Here is a 26,597-nt window from a genome sequence, read left to right as displayed (position 1 = left end):
GATTCTATACCATATGATTTACTACTTAATTATTTGCTATTTAAATTATCAATACATTTTAAATTGCTCTTGTATTGTAACTAAGATTAAAGAGGAAATAAATGAATAAAACAAAATGTATCATACATACAATGGAATATTAATGGGCTTTTGATATATGCTACAACATAAATGGGTTTTAAAAACATTACACTAAGTGAAATAAGAGCCACAAAAGGCACATATTGTATAATTCCACTAATATGACACATCTAGAATTCTCTCATTTTCAAAACCTAGTTCTGCAAATAGACTGTTGTACCACATTGTGAATTTCTTTAATGTACACACAGAAATAGTTAAAATGGTAAAGGGTATTATGGATAGCTTATCACAATAAGAATTAAGATTACTGGGGTCTCCAAAGATCTTTGGTTTTTGTGGGTTACAAAATTTATCATTACACACCACATTTGAAATTAAAGCTGAGAAATTTAAAAAATATTTAATTCTAAAATAATAAACCCATTGTTTAATATAAAACATTTAAAAATAACTTTCAGAAGAGAATTAAGAGATAAGAATGACATTGTCATTTTTTTTTTTTTTTTTTTTGCAAATCTCTTAAATAACAGGTTAAAGCAGGAAATTATACTATTTAAAGGAAGTGATAAACTAAAGCTGGAAGCAAAAGAAGGATCTAAGCAAAGAATGGATGGGAAGGGAGGGCAGAGAGAATGAAGCAAGTGCAAAAATAGTTAAGAACCTGGTTATGTATAAAAAATGAGAAGAGTAGCCACTATTGTGGATGTCGGGAGTTGACCAGATCAAGCACTTAAGGGTTTAGGTTTCTATTCCAAGTATAAAGGAAATCCAGTGAATGGTTTTAAGCAAGGAGGTTATACGGTTAGACTTCCATTTTACAAAATTAGAAACAGAAAAATATGCAATAGTTCAGGAAAAGGATCATGTTGACTTGGAACAGGATGGTAACAGTGGAGACAGAAAAGTAGAACTTAAAAGATATGGTTCGCAGATGGCCATGTAACTCACTCAGAAGTAATAATAGTAGTATATCACAAGTCCCATGGACAAATAAATTTGAGAAATATAACTAAGATCTTTGATATAAAAATTTGGAGCTCAGAGATGATCCTGGGCTGCAATCATCAGCATTTATATGGTATTTAAAACTATGGACCTGGATGAGATCACTTAGGGAGACAACAGTCACACCAAAGTATAGAATCATATTTATAAGGGAACAATGATTCAAGTCACTTAAGATTTCTCGTTTGAAATCATGGAGTCTTGAAAAATAATGGAACACATAATCTTAAGTGCTGAGAAAAACAAAAAAAGACTGGGGATGTAGCTTAGTGTTAGAGCACTTACATGAAGCCCTGGGTTCAATTTCTAGCACTGTTAAAAACAAACAAACAAAAACCTGTCAACCCCAAATCCTATATCGACTGACACTATCCTTCAAAAATGAAGATGAAATAAACACATTTTCAGTTGACAGCAAAAACTTGTTGCCAGAGACTTGCTCTAAAGGAACTGTCAAAGATTTTTCAGATAGAATGGGAAAGAATACTAGAAGGGAATTTTGGAACATTAAAAATAACTACAAAAATTGATCAACATTTAGGCAAACAAAATACACTATTCTCCTTTTGAGTTGTTCAAAGTATGTTTGATGACTAGAAACAAAAAGTATGTAATACCATCTGTATGGGTCCTTCAACTTATCTAGATATAACATGTAACAATTATAACAAAGATGAAAAAGTCAAGAGAACTATATGATGGTGCTCGCTTCGGCAGCACATATACTAAAATTGGAACGATACAGAGAAGATTAGCATGGCCCCTGCGCAAGGATGACATGCAAATTCGTGAAGCGTTCCATATTTTTTTAAGAATGAAGTCTGGAGATGTGTGCCTAGTGTTAGAGAAAGTTATCTAGGATCTCATTAAGTAAAAGAAATAAGATATGGATTTGTTGTTCTGGATTTACTATTTCTGGAACAATACATAAGAAATTTGAACAATGACTACTTCAAGAGAGTATATCTGAGGGTGAGTTGGAATGAAAGGGGCATTTACATTTCAACTTAACCACTTACCATGCTATTTGAATTCTTAAACCATAACCATAATATTTTTGTAATAAAAATGATAATTTTAAACATATTACTAAGTGCTATTTACAGTGCATTCATTCAATATGAATCTGAAAATGCCAAACTTAAACTCAAAAGAAAATGAAAGAAAAATGTCTCATCCCATAAAAAAAAAAAAAAAAAAAAAAAAAGAACTATATGATGGTAAGATTTCCACACTGCATTGAAGTGGTAAATATTAAGTCTAAGCAGTGTGTGAAAAGTTCAACATATATATATTGAAATTCCTATATGGATTTCAACCAAACAAGAGATACAGGCATACACGAAAAAAATAAAATGGAACACTAAATAACAATGATCAAATAATTCAAGACAGAGAGGAGCAAACAAAAAATGATAGACCTGGGGGCTGGAGCTGGAGCTCAGTGGTAGAGCGCTTGCCTAGCATGTGTGAGGCTCTGGGTTCAATCCTCAGCACCACATAAAAATAAATAAAGACATTGTGACCATCTATAACTAAAAAATAATAAAAAATAAAGTAAAAGACAGACCCAAAATCCAAACACATCAGTAATTATACCATATATAAATGATCTAATCACATTTATGACACTGTCAAAATGGATATGTAACAATCCAATGAAAGACTGTCGAAAAGAAAAAAATCATACAGGTAGTTTAAAAATTAAAGAATGAGGAGGCCGCTCAGGCGCGGATGGCGTTGGTTTGAAGAAGACCTTCAGCGTTGCCCTGGCGGAGCCCAGACAGGCCCTTAGGTTGGAGATATGTGTAACACACTAACTTACTGTGACCCAGGAAAGGCTGCCAAGGATATCTTCAACAAGGGATATGGGTTTGGCATGGTCAAAATAGATCTGAAAACCAAGTCTTACAGTGGAATGGAATTTTCTACTTCAGGTCATGCTTATACTGATACAGGGAAAGCGTTGGGCAACCTAGAGACTAAATATAAGGTCTGTAACTATGGACTTACCTTCACCCAAATATGGAACACGGACAATATTCTTGGGACAGAAATCTCTTTGGAGAATAAGTTGGCCGAAGGGTTGAAACTGACTCTTGATACTATATTTGTACTGAACACAGGAAAGAAGAGTGGGAAATTGAAGGCCTCCTATAAATGGGATTGTTTTAGTGTTGGCAGTAATGTTGATACAGATTTTTCTGGACCAACCATCTATGACTAGGCTGTATTGGCTTTTGAAGGTTGGCTTGCTGGCTATCAGATGAGTTTTGACACAGCTAAATCCAAACTGTCTAAGAATAATTTCGCCCTGGGTTATAAAGGCTGTAGACTTCCAGCTGCACACTCATGTGAATGATGGCACTGAATTTGGAGGTTCTATCTACCAGAAAGTTAATGAGAAGATTGAAACGTCAATAAAGCTTGCATGGACAGCTGGTAGCAACAATACCCGTTTTGGCATTGCTGCTAAATATAAGCTGGATTGTAGAACTTCTCTATCTGCTAAAGTAAACAATGCCAGCTTGATTGGACTGGGTTATACTCAGACCCTTTGACCAAGAGTCAAACTGACCCTATCAGCTTTAACTGATGGAAAGAACTTCAGTGCAGGAGGGCACAAGGTTGGGTTGGGATTTGAACTGGAAGCCTAATGTGGTTTTGAGTAAAGCATCAGATTTGTTCTTGGAAGTGAAGAAAAATGAACCCACTATGTTTTGGCCTTAAAATTCTTCTGTGAAATTTCAAAAGTGTGAACTTTTTATTCTTCCAAAGAATTGTAAATCTCCCCACACTGAAGTCTAGAGATTGCAAGTCCATCCTAAGGGAGGTTCTTGAAGGCATGCCTGGAAGTTGTCATGTTTGTGCCACATTTGAGTTGAGTTCTGCAGTGTTAATTTAAATTTGTTCCTCAGCGACAGTGTAGTGTCATGTTAAAGGAAATGACCTGACCCTCCAGTTTGTACATCACATCCTGCATGTACCATACCACTTTTTCATGATGTTTTAATATATTGGTCTCTATGCTGTAGTGGAATCTTTGGTTTTGCATCAGAGTAAAATAAAATAAACCCATCACACTTGGGAAAAAAAAAAATTCAAGAATGAGGTGCCCAATTTGTTCTGGACTTTGTTCCATGTGCTTTTACCTTTTGATGGTTCTGTTGTGTTTCTTACCACTTTAATAAATTATAGCCAAAGTACAACCAAAAAAAATATTAAAGGATGAAAATATATGTCCACAAAAAATTTGTATACTATGATTCACAGCATTATTCATAATAACCAAAAGTGGAAACAACCCATATGTTCATCAACTAATGAATGGAAAAATTATTCAGGAATAAACAGGAATGAAGTACTCATACATGCTGAAATAGACACATCTTGAAAAGCTTATGCCAAATGAAAGAAGTCAGTCAAAAACTAATACATACTATGTGATTCCATTTAGTGAAAGGCCAAAGGTTTATGCAATCTGAAGAAAAACCAGAATATTGTGATTCCATTTAGATGAAACACCTAGAATAGCTAAATTCAAAGAGACAGTAGATGATGATAGTCTAGAGCTGAGGTGAGGAGAACACCACAGATTAATTGCTAATAGTTTCAAGATTTCCTTCAAGGAATGAAAAAAAAAAATTTCTAAAATCTAAAAAAAATAAAATCAGATTGTGCTGATGGTTGAAAATTCTGTTAATGTACTAAAACCTACTGAATCCTAACAGTATAAATGGGCAAATTTTATGATGTGTATTACATCTCCATAAAACAATTTTTAAAAAGTCTATATATTTCAGGACTCCATTCATATGAAATCCAAAAAGTAGATTACTGTTACCTGGAACCAGAGATAGGAACACAGACCGACTGCCAACTAGTACAAGGGATTCACTGGGTGATAGAGATGCTCTAAAACAATTGTCGTAAGGGTTGCACAATTCTGTACATTTACGTAAAATTATTGAATCGTACACATTTTAAGACAGGTGACTTTTATGGAATGTAAACTATAACTCAACAAAGCTGTTTTTAAAAAGGTATATACTCTGAGACTCTGTTAAGAGAATGAAAAGACAAGCTATAACCTGGTAAGAAATATTTGCAAATTATATATCTGACAAAGGACATACGTTCAGAATATGTAAAGAACTCTCAAACTTAAAAATATGAAAATAACTCAATTTTAAAATGGGTTAAAAATTCTCATCAGCCAAGAGGATATAGGAATGATAAGTAAGATGTTCAACATCACAGACATTGAAGAATACAAATTAAAGTCATAATAAAATACTATTACATATCTATTAGAGTGACTAGCAAAAAAATACTATAATACCAAATGCTAACTAGGATGCAGACAAAACTCTTCATACATTGATAGGATAATTGCAAAATGGTACCACTACCTTGGAAAATAATTTGGCAATTTCTCAGAAAGTAAACCATATACTTACCATTTGATCCAGAAATCCGTTCATAAGTATTTATCCTGGAGAAATGAAAATTTTGTTCAAACAAAAATCTGCACACAAAGTTTATAGCAGCTCTATTCATACTTACTGCAAACAACCTAAATGTCCGTCTTCAGATGAATTAGATGAACATATTGTGGAACACATACATGATGGAACACTACCCAGCAATAAAAAGTAAAAAATAAAAAGGATACCTGAAGCAAGTGATACACACAACTTAGATTAATTTCAAAAGCATTAAGCTGAGTTTCCCAAAGAAGCCAGTAACAAAAGACTACATTTTCCAAAAGACAAAACCACTGTGGTTGCCAAGGTTTAGGAAAGGTGTGACCGACAAAATGTTTTTATTATTATTATTTTTTAAATGGGGTAATGGAACTACTCTGTATCCTGACAATCACACAAAGCTAGACACAGACTCGTAATTATCAAACTGTACACACAAAAAGGTCCATATTACTGTATGTTCATTTAAAATATTTAAAAATTAAAGTGCAGAATCTAGGACTAAGCACTGAAAACTACATTTAGAAAGCACACACAGAAAAATAAGACGTCAGCAAAGGAGACTAGCAACGTCAAGCAAGGATGGATGAGAAAGTTAGCAGAGACTAAAAGGGTAACTAACTTCTGAGGGATGAGGGAATGACAGAAAGTAACTACTACTGAGGTATTAATAAATGAGTAAAGTATTTATTTCTTTTTAAAACTATATTGTACCCCAATTAGAATGGCGATTATCAAGAATACAAGCAACAACAGGTGTTGGCGAGGATGTGGGGAGAAAGGTACACTCTTACATTGCTGGTGGGGCTGCAAATTAGTGCAGCCACTCTGGAAAGCAGTGTGGAGATTCCTTAGAAAACTTGGAATGGAACCACCATTTGACCCAGCTATCCCACTCCTTGGCCTATACCCAAAGGACTTAAAATCAGCATATTACAGAGATACAGCCACATCAATGTTCATAGCTGCTCAGTTCACAATAGCCAGATTGTGGAACCAACCTAGATGTCCTTCAATTGATGAATGGATAAAGAAAATGTGGTATATATATACAATGGAATATTACTCAGCCATAAAGAATGATAAAATTATGGCATTTGCAGGCAAATGGATGAAACTGGAGAATATCATGCTAAGTGAGATAAGCCAATCTCAAAAAACCAAAGGAAGAATGATATCGCTAATAAGTGGATGATGACACATAATGGGGGGTGGGAAGGGTTAGTGTTGGGGTTGGAGTTGGGTTTAGGGAGGGGGGCAGGAATGGAGGAAGGAAGGACTGTATAGATGGAGGGGAGGGGTGGGAGGGGAGGGGGGAAGGGAAAAAATGGCAGAATGAATCAAACAACATTACCCTATGTAAATTTATGATTACACAAATGGTATGCCTTTACGCCATGTACAGACAGAGAAACAACATGTATCCCATTTGTTTACAATAAAAAAAAGAAAAAAAAAACTATATTGTAAGAATTTTCTCAAACAAATCTTTGAAAATTGATTTCATCTTGCAGAGGAACCATCATTTCCAATTTTGGCCTACTACCAAATAACACACATACTTTGTACCTCCTAATTTTTTTCCTAACATTACTTCATTAGGATAAATTTTCAGGTTAAGGGTATTTTTAAAGCTCATGATACACCCTTCAAAAAAATCTTATACTCATCAGCTATGAGTGAATGCCACTTCACTAGGGTGAACAGCAAGTTGTAAAAGAAACAACAGTAAGTTATTTAAATTCATTAGTAAAGTGAAGAAAATCAGAATGTTGCCCCAAAATATGCCTCTGACATAGAAGTTATTTTTGAGTTAAAGACAAGTAAGATACAAGTGAGCTGGGCATAGTGGTGCACACCTGTAATCCCAGCAGCCTGGGAGACTGAGGTAGGAGGATTGTGAATTCAAAGCCAGCCTCAAAAAAACCAAAATCCCCCAAAAACAGTGAGGCACTAAGCAACTCAGTGAGACCCTGTCTTTAAATTAAATACAAAAAATAGGACTGGGGATGTGGCTCAATGGTTCAGTGCCCCTGAGTTCAATCCCTGGTAACAAAACAAAACAAAACAAAACAAAACAAAACAAAAACCACAAGTGGAGGACAATCTCTTCTTATCCTCCTGTTTTTCTGCCTAAAGGCAGAAGAGAAATTCTCCTTTACTGGTGATACATCTAGATTCATTTGCCCAGAGATAGTACCAAAGGAACAGGCAAATAGACCTTACTCCTCCTTTCCACAAATTTATATTTCCACAAAATTTAGACTGTAGTAAGAATTCATAGTAAGTCAAATGAAAGTCATTCTAGATTTGTGAGAAAGAGTAACACACCTATTGTACTCTTTAAAAAAACATTGGTGAAGACTCCAGGTGTGTGCAGGAGTAAACTGAACTGAGAGGAAGAGGGCCTGATCACAGAACAGAGAAGAATAAACAGATTCAAGAAATCTTTTAAAACAAACTGGATAATTATTTGGAAAGAGGATATGGAAACAAATATTAAAACTCTGGTTTGGAGCAAGACGAATATAAAGTAACATCCAGAAGATATCAAAGAAAGAGTTACAAAAACAAGACTAAAATATACTAAGATGCAAATATGGAAGTTAACAAGGTTTGACATTTACACAAAAGATAAAGGAAATTGTTAGCATTCCATCAAAAACTTTTTATCATTTAAAAAACTGGTAATAATTACAAGGTTTTATATTCAGTTTCTGAAATACTAATTCAAAATAATGTATGTCTGAGTGGTACCAGATTATCACCCTTTCGCTTCTCATGTGATGCACTCTTCACAGGTGAAGTCATTCATACCCATCCTTTCTCATCATCAACTAGAACAACTGGCTGCTGTATTAGTTTCCTTTATCTGCTATAACCATAAAATAGATGGCTTAAACCAACAAAAATGCTTTCTTTCATAATTTTGAAGGTCAGAAGTCTAAAATCAGAACACTGAGACAAAAATCAAAGGGTCAACAGGGCGGTGGATCTCTTTGGAGGCTCTCTGGGAGAATCCACTCCTGACTTCCTTTAAATTTCAGAGGTTTGTGGCCACATCACTTAATCATCAAGAGCAGTGTCTTCAGATCTCTCTGCTCCATCTTCACATTGTCTTCTCCTTTGTGTCTATGAAATCTCTCTTATCATAGTGTTGGCAATAATCCAGGATAAGTTATATACATACGTTTCTCCCCGGTCCCCCTTGGCCATAGGAGGTAACATGCACTGGTTCTGGGAAATAGGACATAGCTGTCTTTTGAGATACTGGCCTACCACAACTCCCAAATAAACCCTATAGATCCAAAAACACTCTCCTGAGAAAGATCACTTGACTCTTACAGCCTATGGATAAGTACACTTAAGATGTTCTTAAAAGCAACCAAAACTCATTTTGTTCCTACTTCTGTCTTATTTCTTAGATTTCTCTGACCTTCCTGACTTCCATCTCACTCTGCTTCAATCTAATATCCACACAGTCTCTAAACTCCCAATTTGAAAAGGCAAATCTTGTACATTTCTATTTAAAGCCTTTGGTGGGCTCTAGATAGTAAACAGGATCCTTAAACAAAAATCCTTAAGAATCCTTAGTATACAAAAGAGCCTCCATGGTCTGGCCCTTGCTTACCTTTCCAGTCTCATCTATCATTCCCTTTCTCTCAGACCTTATGCTATACGGTGGTCCCCTCAGTGACCATGAGGGACTGGTTCTCAGAAACCCTGAAGATATCAAAATCTGTGGATGTTCGAGTCCCTCATATAAAATGATATAGTATTTACATATAAATCAGACACATCTCCTAGTATGCATCAAATCATCTTTTGATTACTTATAATATCTGAAACAATGTAAATGCTGTGTAAATAGGTGTTATAATGAATTGTATAAATAATAGTAAGCCAAAAAAATGTCTGTACATGCTCAATATAGACACATTTTTTCCCCTGAATATTCTGGTCCACAGTTGGTTGAATCTGAGGATGCAGAACCGACAAATACAGAGAGTTCAATGTATGGCTCTATAGCAGTTCTCTCAAGATTCCAATATGTTCATCTTTCTCCCCCCCATCCACTTCAAATTTTTTTATTTTTTATTTTTACAGATTGCATTTAATTCACTATACACAAATGGGGTACAACTTTTCATTTCTATGGTTGTACACAGTGTAGATTCACACCATTTGTGTAATCATACATGTACATAGGGTAATAATGTCTGTCTCAGTTCACTATCTTTCCTTCCCCCACCTCCTAATATATTCATCTTTGTAAGTGCTAATTCTCTTTTCCTAAAATCTTCTTTCCTTCCAGTTACCTAGTAAATTCATCATTTAAAACATCTGATTTATATTTTATCTCTTCTGTTCCATATTCTTAAAGTGTTTTCTCCCATGCTCAAGGTAAACTTCATAATTCTATTCTGCATCACAATCACATGAATTTGTATTATTGTTATTGCAGGGGAACAAAATATTGCACAATACAGGGGAATATAAAGTACTGTTATGTCTGACCCACTCCCATTTCTGCCTGTTCCTACCCAATCCCACTCAGTGGCAGAGATTACATGTCTTATTCATATTCGTTTTCCTAGCATATGTATTTAAAAAATATTTGTTGACATCATTTTTTCCTACTTATAGAAGTTTGTGAGTGCCCATTTTCTAGAATCCTGAACACAGAGTAATGAAGGCAATTAAAAGCAATAAGGATCCCCGTGCTATGGTTTGACTGTGTCCTCAAATTTCATGTGTTAGAAACTTAATCTTCAAATTAATATGTAAATGACTGCTTGAGAGGTGGAACCTTTGGGAAGTCACTGAGTTGTAAGGATTCTGCCCTGTTAATGGATTAATCCATCTGTGGATTACTGGGTTATCTCAAGAGTGGCTTCATTTATAAAAGTGACCTTTCTCTGGTTCACTAGCCCTTGGCACCATGGATGCCGTCCATGATCCAGCAGTAAGGCCTTCACCAGATGCTAAACAGATTCCAGCACTATGCTCTTAGACTTCCTAGTCCTCCATGAGCTAAAGAAATTCCTATTCTTTATAAATTATGCATTCTCCAGTATTCAGTCATAGCAAATAGACTAATTCTTTTTTTTTTTTGACTAAGAGAATTCCAGTACCCAGAAATAATTACTGATAACATTTTCCACACAATTTAATCCAGTCTTTTCCTTATCTTGTTCTTAAAGAAGTCCTCGAAGACATACTCAGCAATTTTCAGCCTTCAAACTAAAATTAAAATATAACCTACCAATTCCTATAACTTAAGATTACAGGGCTAGGGATGTAGGGTAAAGTATGTGCAAGGTCCTAGGTTTGATCCCCAGTACTGGGATGGGGGGAAGCGGGGGACACTTGGCAACAGAAGAAATTTAGTTCATGTGGACCCCATGCTAATTTACTTATTTATTTCAGGGTTTTGTTATATATTCCTATATACAGATCTGTGAAAAGTGTAAAAATTGATAAGTTTTTCAAGAGGCACTCCAGTAATTCTGATATATTATAACTTACAATATCACTACCTAGAACTCTAATAGGCAGGCATTATCCCCAACCTACAAATGCTCAGAAAGTTATTTAAGTCCCAGGGCTAACTGGTGAAATCAGGATTCAAAATGCAGGTCTTATTGAACTCCAAGGCCCACATGCTTTTCACTTTATCAGGCAGCCTCTATAATGCAACAGAAAATAATACAAAAAGAACTGGAGGGCTGGGGAGATAGCTCAGTTGGTAGAGTGCTTGCCTCACATGCACAAGGCCCTGGGTTCAATCCCCAGCACCACAAAAAAAAAAAAAAAAAAAAAAAAAAAAAGGAAAAGAACTGGAAAGTCCTTGATATAGTTTGGATCTTTAATGTCCCCCAAGGGCTGATGCACTGAAGGTTTGATTCTCAGTTTATGGCACTACTGGGAGGCAGTGGAACCTTTAGTTGGTGAAGCCCAATGGAAAGAAGTTAGGTCATTGGTGTGTGCCCCTGAAGGGAATTTTCCCATTTCCAGGTCCCCTCCCATCTCTCTCTCTCTCTCTCTGATTTCTGGCCATCATGCTGGTAAGCAGCTTTGCTGTGCCATGTGCTCTCCATTAGTACAAAAGCAATGGAGTCAACTGACCACAGACTGACACCTCTGAAACTGTGAGCCAAAAATAACATTTAAGAGTCAACCCAAAGAGACTAACTAGAATGCTGTGCGTACACTTACCAACTAGTCTGTTCCATCAAAGGAAACTGGAAGTATCTACCATTTACTCCCAGCAGAACAATCACAATTTTTTCCTGAGCTGATACACAATGATTCAGAAAAGTTTTCAGAAAATTGTATGGATCACACTAGAACCTAGCATCCATCTAAAAATATAACCTTTTCTCTAGTGATTGGACAACTTTCATCTCTTCTTGGAACACCCTTATTTAGACCAAAAATGGAATAGAGTATGCTTCCTTTTGATTTTTCCTGAAAAAAAAAAAGGATGACTAAAACCAAGAGTCTTCCCTTAATGTATGGCTCTTTTGTGTGTGTGTGTGTGTGTGTGTGTGTGTGTGTGTACTGGAGATTCAACTTAGTGGCGTTTAACCACGGAGCCACATATTCAGCCCTTTTTATGTTTTACTTAAAGACAGGGTCTCACTAAATTGCTGAGACTGGCTTTAAACTTGTGATTCTCCTGCCTCAGCCTCTGGAGCCTCTGAAATTACAGGCTTGCATCACCATACATAGCTATGACTCATCTTAAGAACATCACACCAAAAAAAAGTAATGTATATGTGGGTATCATTAGGAGATAATATAGTTCTAGTTTCTTTATCCTAATTCTGTTTGGTTACCTTCACTGCCTTGTAATAGACAACAATCCTATCGGGTAATGCCAAAAGTAAAAATTAAAGTTGACTCTTCCTGTTTCAGACTTGAAGCGCTAGTTCTCCAATTCTATGAAGAGGTACTAAGCATATATACACTCCCTGTTTTACTTGGGTACTGGCTATAAGCTCTTTCCTAATGGCTAAACACAGATATTTTGAATATCCTTAATTGAGAAACAAAGCAATAGAATCCTCTTTTTTCTCTTCTTTCTGTTTTTACAGTACTGGGGATCAAACCCAGGGCCTTCTGCATGCTGGACAAGTATTCTAACCACCAAGTAACACACCCTAGAATCCTAATCCTCCCTATAGTATGAATGGTATAGGCAAGAAGAAAAAAAAATTGTAACTTCAAATTACAAAATTCCTTTGGTTCAGAACACACATTAATTTTTTTGTTGTCCAAATTTATGAAAGTTCAGGATTCAATCTATTATTTTCATTGCTGATCTCTATTCTTCTACATCTTAAAATAAGACTATCAGTGAAATTACCAAATTATTGGAAAACTTTTATGACATACTTTAATCAAGCCCTCTATGAAATTATTCATTTTACTAGAAGATCCATCAATATCAAACTGTTAATGACTCATAGTAAAGGTCACCACTATCACCAGCTTAATCTACGATGTGAGATTAAAAGAACAATAAAAAATCTGCTTTCACTCAATCACCATCACCAATTGTCTTTCCAGTTCTCTAGTTCACAGACCAGGCAAGAACGTAAAGAATTTTTTTCTTTTTTTTATATTTTTTTTAGATGTTGAGAGACTTTTATTTTATTCACTTATTTATATGTGGTGCTGAGAATCGAACTCAGTGCCTCACACATGCTAGGCAAGAGCTCTACCACTGAGCCACAACCCCAGCCCCCTGTAAAGAATTTTTTTAAAAATAAAGAAAGAAAAACAATCTTTTAAGGACTGGAAATGTAGCTTAGTGGTAAAGCACTTGCCTACCATGTACAAGGTCTTGGGTTCAAAACCTAGCCCTGAGGGCTGGGATTGTGGCTCAGTGGTAGAGCACTTGCCTAGCATGTGTGAGGCACTGGGTTTGAATCTCAGCACCGCATATAAATAAATAAAAGTCTGTCAGCACCTAAAAAAAAAAAAAAAAAAAAAACTAGCCCTGAGAAAAGAAAGGAAGGAGGGAGGGAAACAGAAAAAAGAGAGAATGAGGGGCTGGGGATATAGCTCAGTTGGTAAAGTGCTCGCCTTGCAAGCACAAGGCCCTGGGTTCAATCCCCAGCACCGCAAAAAAAAAAAAAAAAAAAAAAAAAAAAAAAAAGAGAGAGAATGAAAGTACATTTCTAATATTGCTCAGAGATGATACTGATGCTACTGGTCTAAGGTTCAAACTTTCAAATCACTGCCTAGAATTTCTTTTAGAAATGGGAAAAGGAGTCATAAAGAAAACATTTGGAAAAAGAAAAACTCAATAAGCAACATAACTCATCTCAAGATATACAAGGTATTCTAAATGCTTATTTCAAGTCTTAAAAAGCTAAATGATATCATGCATCTATATGTTTGATAAACAATGAGTATTTATCATGTGCCATACTATGTGGGACGACATGCTAAATAAGTCAATATTTGCCAACGTGTGTTCCATAACAGTACGTTAAAGAGCTGTCTCAAGCCTATTACTCCATTGACAAGAAAATGCTGAATACAAGTCTTAGAACAAAGAAATGTCGGATTTATTAAAATATCAAGTACTGAGGGGAATGAAAAATGGCACAGCCACTCTGGAAAGCAGTTTCTTATGAAGTAAAACACTTGCAGTATAACCTAGCAATCCCATTCCTGAGTAATTAGATGGGAGAAATGAAAACTAAGTTCACACAAAAACCCATACACAAATGTTTATTGCAGCTCTATTTGAAATTACCTTAAACAATATACATGTCCTTCAATAAATGAAAAGATATGCAAACTATGGTACATTCCCACAATGGAATACCACTCAATAATAAAAAGAGGGGCTGGGGAGATAGCTCAGTCGGTAGAGTGCTTGCCTTGTAAGCACAAGGCCCTGGGTTCGATCCTCAGCACCCAAAAAAAAAAAAAATAATAATAATAATAAAAAGAAATAAACTAATAATACATATGTGGATGAATCTCAAAGGCATTATGAAGAAGCCATTCTCAAAAGGTTATCTACTGTGTGATTTCACTTATATGACATTCGTGAAGAGCTAGAACTATAATGATGGATAACAGATAAGTGGTTGCCAGGGGTAAGACTGAGGAAAGCTGTGTCTACAGAGGGATTCATTGCATGAGGAAATCTTTTGGGGTGATGGAACTGTTCTGCTGATTGTGGGGTAACATGAATTTACACGTTAAAATTCATAGAACTACACAATAAACAAAAAAGCTAACTTTTTATAATTTTAAAAATAAAGAGAAAAAAACAAAAAGTGTTAACTATGTTGAATCACATTTTAATAAGTTACGTGAAAATGATTTTAAAAATTGTATCTTAATTATCACAGAAGCTAAATTTTAGCAATACCCAAAAATGAGAATTTTCAGCTTAACCTGAATTTTAAATTTCCATACTTATTTTAGATACAAATAAGTACTTCTGTTCATAAATTGTGACAAAGGTTTAGGTGAACCTAAGCTCCTGTCTAAAATGCTTAATTAAGTTTGTGGAATTCAGCATTATGAGAGCTTAGTTTAGCAGAAACACATCGCTGCCTATGTTGTTGAGGCAAAAGATAACAAAATATCTAAGGGATGAAAGGAATGTGCCAATCTTCTTTCCTTCCTGGAATCCCCAGTTAGTGTAGCTAGCACCTGGTACAATGACTTCAATGCAAGCTTAGAGCTGAATTCCTAGGAAGGGACTTACAAATAAATCTAGATCATTCCTAAAGATCTATAATACGATCCTTTGTAATCTAAGCAGTCAGCTGTTTCACTGAGACTATGGAAACATGCAACAACTGCTTACACACACATAAGCACACTACTACAGCTTCTGTGCATGGAATGCATATGAAGGTATGTGTGTACACATAAAGAAACAAAGTAACTCAATCCATAGGAAATTATAAAATGTGTAACTATCCACAATCCTTCAATTAAAATACTAAAATATTACTCAGCTATAAAGAATAATAAAATTATGGCCTTTGCAGACAAATGGATGAAATTGGAGAATATCATGCTAAGTGAGATAAGTCAATCTCAAAAATCCAAAAGGCAAATGATCTCACTGATAAGCGGATGATGACACATAATGGGGGGTGGGAGGGGGGCAAGAATGGAGGAAGGAGGGATTGTATAGAGGGAAAAGAGGGGTGGGAGGGGTGGGGGGAAGGAAAAAACAACAGAATGAATCAAACATCATTACCCATGTAAATGTATGACTACACAAATGGTATGCTGTTACTCCATGTACAAACAGAAACAACATGTATCCCATTGTTTACAATAAAAATAAATTTAAAAAATACTAAAATATTTATTGAACTTTGTACTGAGCACTATAACAAGAACCAGGAATATATCAGTAAGCTGAAAAGATGAGGTCTGTGACTCCATTCAGTTTAATACACCAGTAAGTCATTTTTTCTATTAAATACTTATTTATTTCTGTTTTATTTATTTATTTATTTTGTGGTGCTGGGGATTGAACCTCAGGCCTTGTGCATGTGAGGCAAGTACTCTACCAACTGAGCTATATTCCCAGTTCTTATTTTTAATTTTTTATTTGTTCTTTTTAGTTATACATAACAGTAGAATGTATTTTGACATATCACACATACATGGAGTAAAACTTCCCATTTTTGTGGTTGTACATGATGTGGAGTTACAATGGTCATGTATTCATATATGAACATAGGAAAGTTGTGTCCGATTCATTCTACCATCTTTCCCCATTCCCATCCCCCATCCCCCCACACCTTCCTATCAATCCAGTGAACCTCCCCCTTCCTTCCAGCCTTTGGTGAGTCAGCATCTGCATATCAGAGAGAATATTCAGTCTTTGGTTTCTTGGGATTGGCTTATTTCACTTAGCAAGACAATTGCCAGTTCCATCCATTTACAGGCAAATGTCATAATTTCATTCTTCTTTTGGCTGAGTTATATTCCATCATGTATATTTACACAAGCAAGTTATTTTTACATTAACCATCTAAAGCACATGTAAAGTGAATGAGGAAGAAGGCATTCCAGATAATGGGTAATAACAACAAAACGGTATATTACATTCTAGAAACAAAAAACTATTATGACTCTGGGATTTCTAATTGTTTTTGTGTAAATGATGTGTGTGCATGAAGAGAAGTGTTAACAAAGCAAAAATAGAAGCAAAGACTAGATTCCCCCCCCCCCCCCGTACTTGGGATTGAATCCAGGGGTATTTCGCCAGTAAACTACACCCCCAGTTCTTTTTGAGATAGGGTCTTGACCAGGTTCACCTGGAACTCACGATCCTCCTGCTTCAGGCTCCTAAATCACAGGGATTACAGGTGTGTACCACCATGACAGGCAAAGACTAGATCTTGGGAAGACTTGAATGCCACACCAAGGACTTCGGATTTATTTTTGGCAATTAGAAACCATTAAGGAATAGTGGGAATTTCAAGAGTTTTTTGTTTTGTTTTGTTTTGTTTTTAAGATAAATACATAGTTCTAATCTGGATTATGGGGGTGGGCTCAAACAGACCAGAGAAATACAAAATACACACAACCGATACTAGGTCACTGAGATAAAAGCTAAATAGTGATTCTCTAGCTTCAATACAATAAAATATTCAATTAACTCTTTTCCCAATATTAAGAAAACTTCCATAATAATTAATTAATTAATATTTATATTAACAACATTTATACTGTTAAAGATTGGAGGACACATGGGAATTGAAAAACTGCTCTTATTCCAACAATCAAACTATATTTATGTAGCTCAACAACATCTTTTTCTGGCCCTAATTCTACTACTTTGGTTTAGGTCCCTTTTATTCCTTACTTGAGTTTTTGTGATGGTCTTCCCATGGTCTCTCAGCCCCTGGTCTTATCTAACATCAATCTGATATGCACATATAAATAGCCAAAGATTTTTCCTAGACACAAGGAAATCTGATTACATAACTACTCTGTTTAAAACCTTCCAATAAGGGGCTGGGACTAGGTCAGTGGCAAAGCACTTGTAGCCATGTAAGGCACTGGGTAAATAAACAAGCAAAATATAGGCATGCTGTCCACCTACAACTACAGAGAAGAAAACAAAAAAACAACCTTTCAGTGGTTTCCCCACTGTATTCAAATGACAGTCTCTCTTTTTGATAAGCACCCAACTGTTCACCCAAAGCTTTGGATGTACTGAACTCTGTAGTTCTCCAAACCCTCCTCTGTCTGGACAAATCACCTTCAAATATTTTTTGCACATTGCCTCCATGCCTCTCTGCCTGCTAACTCCTACTGTGTCAGATCTCAATTTAGATGTCACTCTAGCAAACAGTATTTACAGACATAAGAAAAAACATCACACCAGGCACGGTGGTGCACGCCTGTAATGCCAGCAGCTCAGGAGGCTGAGGCAGGAGGATCATGAGTTCAAGGCCAGCCTCAGCAACTTAGCAAGACCCTGTCTCAAAATAAAAAAAAATTGAAAGGGCCGGGGATATGTGGTTAAGGGGCCCTGGGTTCAATCCCCAGTACAAAAAAAAAAAAAGAAAAAAAGAAAAAAGCACCAAGAGGTCTGGGGATGTGTCTCAGTGATAAAGCACTTGCTTAGCATGTGCAAGGCCACAGGTTCAATATTTGTTATTATAATTATGTACTAATAGGTTAATAACAAATAAGAAAAGTTTTTAACAGAAAAACTAAAAAATTATATTTCAATTTATATATCTTTGTTAGGTACAGAGAATGATATATTTGGTTAATAAAAATGTAACATAAGGGGGGAAAATTCTATAAGGAAGCCTGGGAAATATAAATCCAAAGAAAAATGAAATAATTTACAACTTTCAAGCATTAAAGAAGAGCTTGGGGCTAGGGTTGTAGCTCAGTGGTAGAACGCTAACCTAGCATGTGTGAAGCACTGGGTTTGATTCTCAGCACCGCTTACAAATAAATAAAATAAGGGATTATTGACAACTAAAAAATACTTATAAAAAAAGAAGAAGAGCTTGTTCATGTATTTTTAAAAATGGATAATGGTAAGTAATAAAATATTGTGGTATTTACATTCCTGGATTGTCATTATTAAAATAATGATCCAATAGTTTCATGTTAAAACGTCATTGTTTATAACACAGGAAAATGATATAATTTACAATTACTTAAACCGGTAATGAAAAAAAATTTAAATATCACCCTAAACAAGTGTAAGTGAGAAGATAGCTATTTTTTCTTTTGGTGTATAGCTCTATGAATTTTAATACATGCATACATTCATATGACCACCACCTGTTTGTACAAGATACAGATTAAACAAATCTTCACTCTGTTCCTCTTTCCATCTAGGTAGCTTTTAGAGCATCTTTTAGGAAGCACAAGAACACTACTATAGTATACTAACTAGGTATGATTTAGTAGTCTAATTACTGAGGCTTTAAAATTTTTGGTCAAACCCTAGTTCACTTAGTAATGTATATGTATGTGTGTGTGTGTGTGTGTGTTTTGTTGTTGATGTTGTTGTTGTTTTTGTACCAGGGACTGAAGCCAGGAGTGCTTAACCACTGAGCCACATCCCCAGCTCTTTTTGTATTTTATTTAGAGAAAGGATTTCATTGAGTTGCTTAGGGTTTCAATAAATTGCTGAGACTGGCTTTGAAATTGTAATCCTCCTGCCTCAAATTCCTAAGCCACTGGAATCACAGGTGTGTGTCACCATGTCTGGCTCACATGGTAATATTAATAATGCCAAAAATATTTGATAACCAATGGTAGAAATCTACACCATGGACCCAAATAATATACAGTATTCAAGTCAATCAACAGAATTGGTTAATACACTTGCTGACTCACAGACCCTAAAGACAAGTTTCTCCACAATATATATAGAGGATGAATAGTCTGATTTCATCTGGAAACTAGTTATATCTTCAAACGGAAATGCTTTGTTATTTCCCATGGTATTAAAAGACCTCAGAGAACTCGGCACAGTAGCAAATGCCTGTAATTCCAGCTACTCAGGAGGCTGAGGCAGAAGGATCATGAGTTCAAGGCAGCCTGGGCAACACTGTAAGACTGGTACTTTTTTTAAAAAGGCCTCAGAGTTAAAATTTTCTCCTATTTTCTGCTTGCCTTATTTTTTATAGAAAGTTGAAACTTAGAAATGAAAATTCTATGATAAAATGAACAAAACAGAAATGGAATCATTTGTACACAAACAACAATAAATCCTTTGATAAGAAAAAAAGGGTTTTTAGCCAGCCCTTGTCAAAACACCCAACACATCACCACTTGGAGAAGCACCAAGAGTCAAGACCAATGAACTTAAAACTAAGAAAAATTGAAGTGGGGAAAATCAAATATAGGAAATTACCTTAAGTAGTTATTGAGTTATTTAAGCACATCATTTTAATTCTATCCAACTCATAATATCCCTTAACAGTTACATACTCTTTCCACCTAAGTAGTTTTTAGGAAGTTGAGACTGAGAAATGAAAATGACAGGATAAAAACCACAAAATAGAAAGTATTTCTTGTATACAAACAAGAATAAACCCCTTTGCACACAACACAAAAGGTGTTCCTTACTGAGTGCTATAACATTTCAAGAAAAGAGGGGGAAAAACTAAGGAAAATCCCAATATATACCACAAATTTAATTTGTCCTCATTAAAACCAAGTACAGAGCTAAAGCCCAAAATAATTCAGGACAAAGTAAAAATCAAATTAATCCACTTTAAAAATCATAACTAATAGGTTATCAGCATTTTCAAAACAGCAAACACGAGAATTAGAAGTTAATATATGCTATACTTTTCTGTATGCACTTATGCATGAATGTATATATACACATTGTCCCAAGTCAGTCTTTTTCTACCTAAAGGACTGCAGTGACTTTAACTTCGACTAAAGGAAGAGAGGTAATAGGGGAAAGAGAATGGATCCAATTTATTTTAACTACTCAGGAGCTGAAGGTTGAGGGTGTTTACTCCTGTAAGGCAAGGTCCCAAACAACTATTCTCTAGAGCCTTAGAACTTAAAGACAGTCTAAGAAACTTGTTCTAACATATAAATAGTGACACTGAATCTCCCCCACCACAAAAATATGACATATGAATTAAGTTACCCAATTAATTTAAAAGAAATTTCCCTAAAGAATTTTAGGTATTAACAAGTAGGAAGACATTTCTCAGCCGGTATTTCTCAAATGATGTAAGAAAGCCTCATCTGTCCCTCTTAGAGAACACAAGGCCTAAAATCAAGCAAATCTCTTCTGAAGATATTAAACTGAAAAAAACAAATGTCAACCCAAAATATTATGGGGTACTTTAACATTGTAAAACATGGATATAATAAACCCATCTAGACATTCTCAAACTATTAAACATCATAAATTATTAAGAAAAGTTTTTGATTAAAAAACTTCCATATATATTCTTCTGAAACCATCAAGAAATGTTTTGATAAGCGGTTCCAGAAAATAGCTCATACATTCAGAATAATGTATCAACAAAATTTAAAGTTAGAAAAGCTTTTAAGACTTTTTAGAAAACAAAATCCTTTTGCTTTGCCCAAAAACAACACAAAGAGTAAAGGCACAGAACCTACAGATCAAGAGACTTAAGATAATATCACTCTCATTAGATATATATATTAAACATATTGTATCAATTATTAAATATCATTAAGTATAATAGCTTTTATCTGGATATTAATTCAAATAAACTTAAAAAATGACATTTGACACTGAATGGATATGTAACTATACAAAAGCAAAACATAAATGTAAAATAAAGAGTAAATTACAATGCTACCTATCCTCTCCAATAAAATAAAACAAAACAAAATAAAATAAAATAAGACCCCTCTGAAGTATGACAAGGCTACTTGCAAGGAAAAAAATTGTTTCAAAAATACTGGAAAGGGCCAGGATTGTGGCTCAGTGGTAGAGCGAATGCCTAGCACACATGAGGCCCTGGGTTCGATCCTCAGCACCACATAAGAATAAAATAAACATATTGTGTCTACCTACAACCTAAAAAACTTTTTTTTAAAACTGGTAAACCAGCACATTTATATACCTATGTGTTCATATCATTCTATATAAAGAAAAAAGGTCAATACATACTTTGACATACTGTTCTATACATATATATGCCTTCCAAGCAGCTGTAACACCACCTCTATCTCCCCCATGCCCACCCTCACTTAACTTCTAACAAGTTTTTAGAGTGCTTTGTTGTCCTCTGACTTTCCTTTTTCCCATCCTGCATATTCCGGGAATACGGCACAGTCTTCCCTCAGTATTCATGAAGGTACTGGTTTCAGAACCCCCCATCCCACAAAGGATACCAAAATACAAGATATCAACTGTCTTTATATAAAAATGCATAGTATTTGCATATAACCTATGCACATCCTTCCACATACTTTCAATCACCTCTGGATTACTTATAATACCTAATACAATGTAAATGCTATGTAAAATAGTTATACTGTAAAGATTATAGAATAATGACAAGGGAAAAATGTCTTATATGTTCAGCACAGATGCAAATTTTTTTCTGAATATTTTTCATCCTTGGTTGAAAGCATGGATACAGAATTCTCTTCCTCCTATCACCTCACCTTGGGATCAAGGACTAAGAAATTTACCCCACCTTCAAATGAGTATATCGTTCTTCGATATTCCTCAATGATATCCCGTTCCTATATGCACACCTACCTAGAATGAGTCTGAAATACTTTGAAATATAATCATAATAAATGATTACTTCAAATTCAGTTCACAGCGTAGTTTTAAAAGTTTCAACCTTGATTTTCCTATTGGTTCTAAAGAAAAAGAAGAAGGTGCAGAAAAACAAAGAGCTTACCCTGAACTCCTCTTAGTACCTTTTACCTTTCTTACTCCCTGTGAAATTTCTTTCCTTTTTGGTGATGCTGGCGATCAAACCCAGGGCCTCACACATGTTAGACAAACACATTTACTCTGAGATACAGTCCCAGCCCCTCTCTGTGAAATTTCTTAAAGCATAAATCATGCAGAAGAAAGATATGAGGTGGGGTTTTTTCTTTCTTTTTTTTTTTTTTTTTTTTTTTTTGGTACCAGGGTTGAACCACTGAGCCACATTCCCAATCCTTTTTAAAGTATTTTATTTAGAGACATGGTCTCACTAAGTTGCTGAGGCTGACTGTGAACTCTGATTCCTCTTGCCTCAGCTTCCTGAGCCACTGGGAGGTAGGAGTTTTTGTTTGCTTTTTGTGGGTTGTTTTGTTTTTAGCAATGGGTAAAGTAGAAAACTCACACAGCCATAGAAGCAATAGGATGACAAGGCCAAAGAAAGAAAATAAAAAGGGGCAAGATGTTATACCAGCTGATGGATATCGATCTAGATACTTTACACGATTCCCTATACCCTTTCTGTTCCCTGCCCTGCCCCAGAACAGAAAAGAAGAAACATTCTTCCAGTCCCTAGGAACTGGTAAAGACCATACTTTCACTCAAAGAATGTTTCTCAATAAAAGTTTACTACATATTTGCAGGCTTAATCAGAATATTAGAACAGACAAGTCTGAGGCTATCTAAAGGAAATAAATTAGCTCTTTAAAGGGTAGGGTGGGAGCAGGGGACTCCTTTCCTTAAATGGCTATCCTTAAGGAATAAACATCTAGCTCTTAATTTTAGTCTCCTGGCAGACACATATCCTAGAAAGTTTTACTATTGTCTGGCATACCACTGTCTTATAAATCTAATAAATGAGAATGTGAGATCATGCCCCAGGCAATAGAGCTAAAGGCTGAAACCAATGACGCAAATTAATAAAGGAGATTACATATTTGACAAATTCTTTCCACAGTCTGTAGTCAAAAGGGGTTATAAGGACTTGATCAATATCAATCATCATTCCTTTTTAACTATATGCGCCAAATATTTCTTAATATTCTGTTTAGAAAATATCACTTTGGGAGATGAAGGCACATATCTGGCATATTCAAGTGCTAGTCAAGAAATCAAAATTGGGCTGGGGTTGTGGCTCAGTGCTAGGGTGCTCACCTAACACGTGTGAGGCCCTGGGTTCTATACTCAGCACCACATAAAAGAAAAGAAAAGAAAAAAAAAAGGTATTGTGACCACCTACAACAGAAAAAAAAAAAGAAAAGAAAAAAATTAATAAGGTTTTTGTTAGCAACAGCTTTAGATTTTGGGGTCATTACATTTTCTTAGCTTAGGAAAAAGGTAAGCAGTTGAATGTTTTTTTTAAAGATCTAGTTTTTAGGACTAAATATTTTTTTAAAAATATTTTTAGTTGTAGATGAACTCAATGTCTTTATTTATTTATGTGGTGCTGATAATTGAATCCAGTGTCTCACACGTGGTAGGCAAGCGCTCTCTACCACTGAGCCACAACCCCAGCCCAGTGGCTAAACATTTTTTGAAGTAAAATCATGCTTTTGATGTACAAAACCTAGGACTAAGTGACAATGGAAAAATAAACTTTAGCATCCTGGCCTGGGAGAAGAGAGAGACGAGTGAGCAGCAGGTTCCTATTTCTTACAAGAGGAGTAAGGATAAAAAATGCTTTAAGAGATAAACAAAAAATAAAAAAACACTGCCAGAGCACTGAGCCTTGGCTGCAAGTCAGGCTGTTACTACAAGCATCCCGATTATGCCAAAGATGCCTTGAGATCCAACCCAAACCCTTCAGTTTCTGCCAGAGGCTCAGAAACAACCAAGTCAAATTCCAAGAATAGTCATGACATGCCATACCCTTCGAATTACAGTCACCCTCAGGGAGACTGTTGGTCTTTGGGGAATATCTTGTTCTATTCCTACCTTACCCACCAGTAAACAGTTGATTAAGGAAACTGAGATTTAACAGCAAGAAATTAATTTAATAGCAATTAATTCTAATTGGAGGGTGGGTGGCTAAATGGCTACCTCTTTGGTAAATCTGGTCTCTCAAGGCTGTCTGGAAAACCATAGGTGCTAAAATCAACTTTCAAAATAATTATGTGTAGGGAAATAAGAATGTGAAGAGAGAACCTACATAATAGGAGAAAATTTTTGCTAGCTAGTCTTCTGACAGAGGATTACTATCCAGAATATATAAAGAAATCAAAAACTTAACACCAAAAACAATTAATAAATGGACAAATTAAGCAGATATTTTTCCAAAGAAAAAAGGACAACAAATACATGAAAAAACATTCAAAATCATTAGCAATTAGGGAAATGCAAATCAACACTACACTGAGATTTTACCTCACTCCAGTCAGAAATGGCAGCCATCAAAAATACAAACAATAATAAATGCTGGAGAGGAAGTAGAGAAAAAGGACCACTTTTACACTGTTGGTGAGACTGCAAATGAGTACAACCACTATGGAAATCTGTGTGGAAGTTCCTTAAAAGACTAGGAATGGAACCTCCATATGACCCAGCTATCCCACTCCTAAGTGTTTATCCTAAAGAATTACAATCAGCATACTATAATGAGAGATACATATCCATGTATACAGTAGCACAATTTACAATAGCCAAGCTAGGAAAGCAGCCTAGGTGTCTAACAATGGATGAATGGATAAAGAAAATGGAGTTTCATTCCACCATTTTAAAAAAGTGAAATTATGCCATTTACAGTAAAACTGATGGAACGAGACCCATATGTTAAGTGAAATAAACCAAACTCAAGAGATCAAGGGTCACATGTGGAAGTTAGGAAAAAGGAAAAGGTGGGGGTGGTTCTCATGAAAATTGAAGAAAGATCAGTAGAACAGAGAAAGGGATGGGGGAGGAGGAGAGGTGGGAAAGGGGAAATACTAGGGAGCAATATTGGCCAGATTATACTGTTATACTATATGCATGTACAAATATGTAATAATAAATCCCACCATTATGTATAACTATAATGCACCAATAAAAAATATGGAAAAAAATACTTATTATAAAAAGTGGCTGGCCCTCTCCCTGCAAAGTTGAAGCCTACTATGTATTAACAGACTGTACAACCAGTTTAAAGGGGACATTTTTGTCAGAAAATAAGAAATATTCATAGTCCTTTCCCTATTCAGTCATCAGTAGTCAAGGGGAAAATTCATACTAAAATTCTTTTCCTTAGAACATCTAGGAATAAGGAGGTATTATGCCTTCTAACAGAATGCCTATAACATGGATCTAGGACTCTGGTTTCCCTACTCATTGTATGTATAATATAGAATACATTGTGCTACACATTTGAGGTGCTATGCAAATACACTTGTATTATATCTGCAGGGATGTGATTACATAAAATGGAATACACAAAATTTCAACATATAAAAATTCCATTTAAAATTAACAATTGTATTAAAGCTTGTACTGACTTGAACCCTTATATGCTAACAAAATACACTTCTATTTTAAATTCTTTTTGTTGTTGTGAGAAAAACTCTTAAGATTTGAAATTCATGATTTCATTGAGGTAACTATGCAATAATGCTACATTCTTAAATACTACCTGTTTTCTTATAAAAGTCAAGCATATGCTATCCTATATAATATCACTCACGTGGATAGCGTATACAGCAAGACCACTGACGAAAGATTGTATAAAAGACAACTGATCAGCTTATGATTTTCTTTTTTTTTTTTTTTTTTTTTGCAGTGCTGGGGATTTGAACACAGGGCCTTGTGCTTGCAAGGCAAACACTCAACCAACTGAGCTATATCTCCAGCCCCAGCTTATGATTTTTATAGCCAGAGTACAAATTCATAATGTATTTCATTATAAATCCACCTGAAAAGTCTTTGATAACTAAATCTTCTTTAAAGGTTCATATCTAACAAACAAGAATTAAAAGAGTATTTGAAGACTTTTATATACTTGTACTCCTAAGCATACAGAAGTTGTCTCTATAATTAACTGCTCTTTAAAATGCATGTGGAGAAATAAAATCACAGTAAATGTGAACATCATGGCAAGTCACTGAAATACCAGTTATAAAACTTAGAGACAGAAG

The 26,597-nt window shown here is 35.2% G+C and overlaps 1 protein-coding gene, 1 non-coding gene and 1 pseudogene across 5 annotated transcripts in view; 2 read left to right on the top strand and 1 right to left on the bottom strand.

The window, feature by feature from the left end:
• Abl2 (ABL proto-oncogene 2, non-receptor tyrosine kinase) overlaps positions 1 to 26,597 on the bottom strand; it is a 105,960-nt gene that overhangs the window by 34,021 nt on the left and 45,342 nt on the right. The window lies entirely within an intron of this gene.
• Positions 1,791 to 1,897, top strand: LOC124962518 (U6 spliceosomal RNA). Its single transcript, XR_007104525.1, has one exon. It is a non-coding gene; the product is annotated as a U6 spliceosomal RNA (small nuclear RNA).
• Positions 2,879 to 4,036, top strand: LOC124961526 (voltage-dependent anion-selective channel protein 3-like; annotated as a pseudogene).

This window comes from Sciurus carolinensis, chromosome 12 (genome assembly GCF_902686445.1).
Source record: "Sciurus carolinensis chromosome 12, mSciCar1.2, whole genome shotgun sequence".
In the NCBI taxonomy this organism is placed as follows: domain Eukaryota; kingdom Metazoa; phylum Chordata; class Mammalia; order Rodentia; family Sciuridae; genus Sciurus; species Sciurus carolinensis.
Note: the sequence above shows the minus strand (reverse complement) of the source record. Positions and strands in the feature narration are given on the sequence as shown.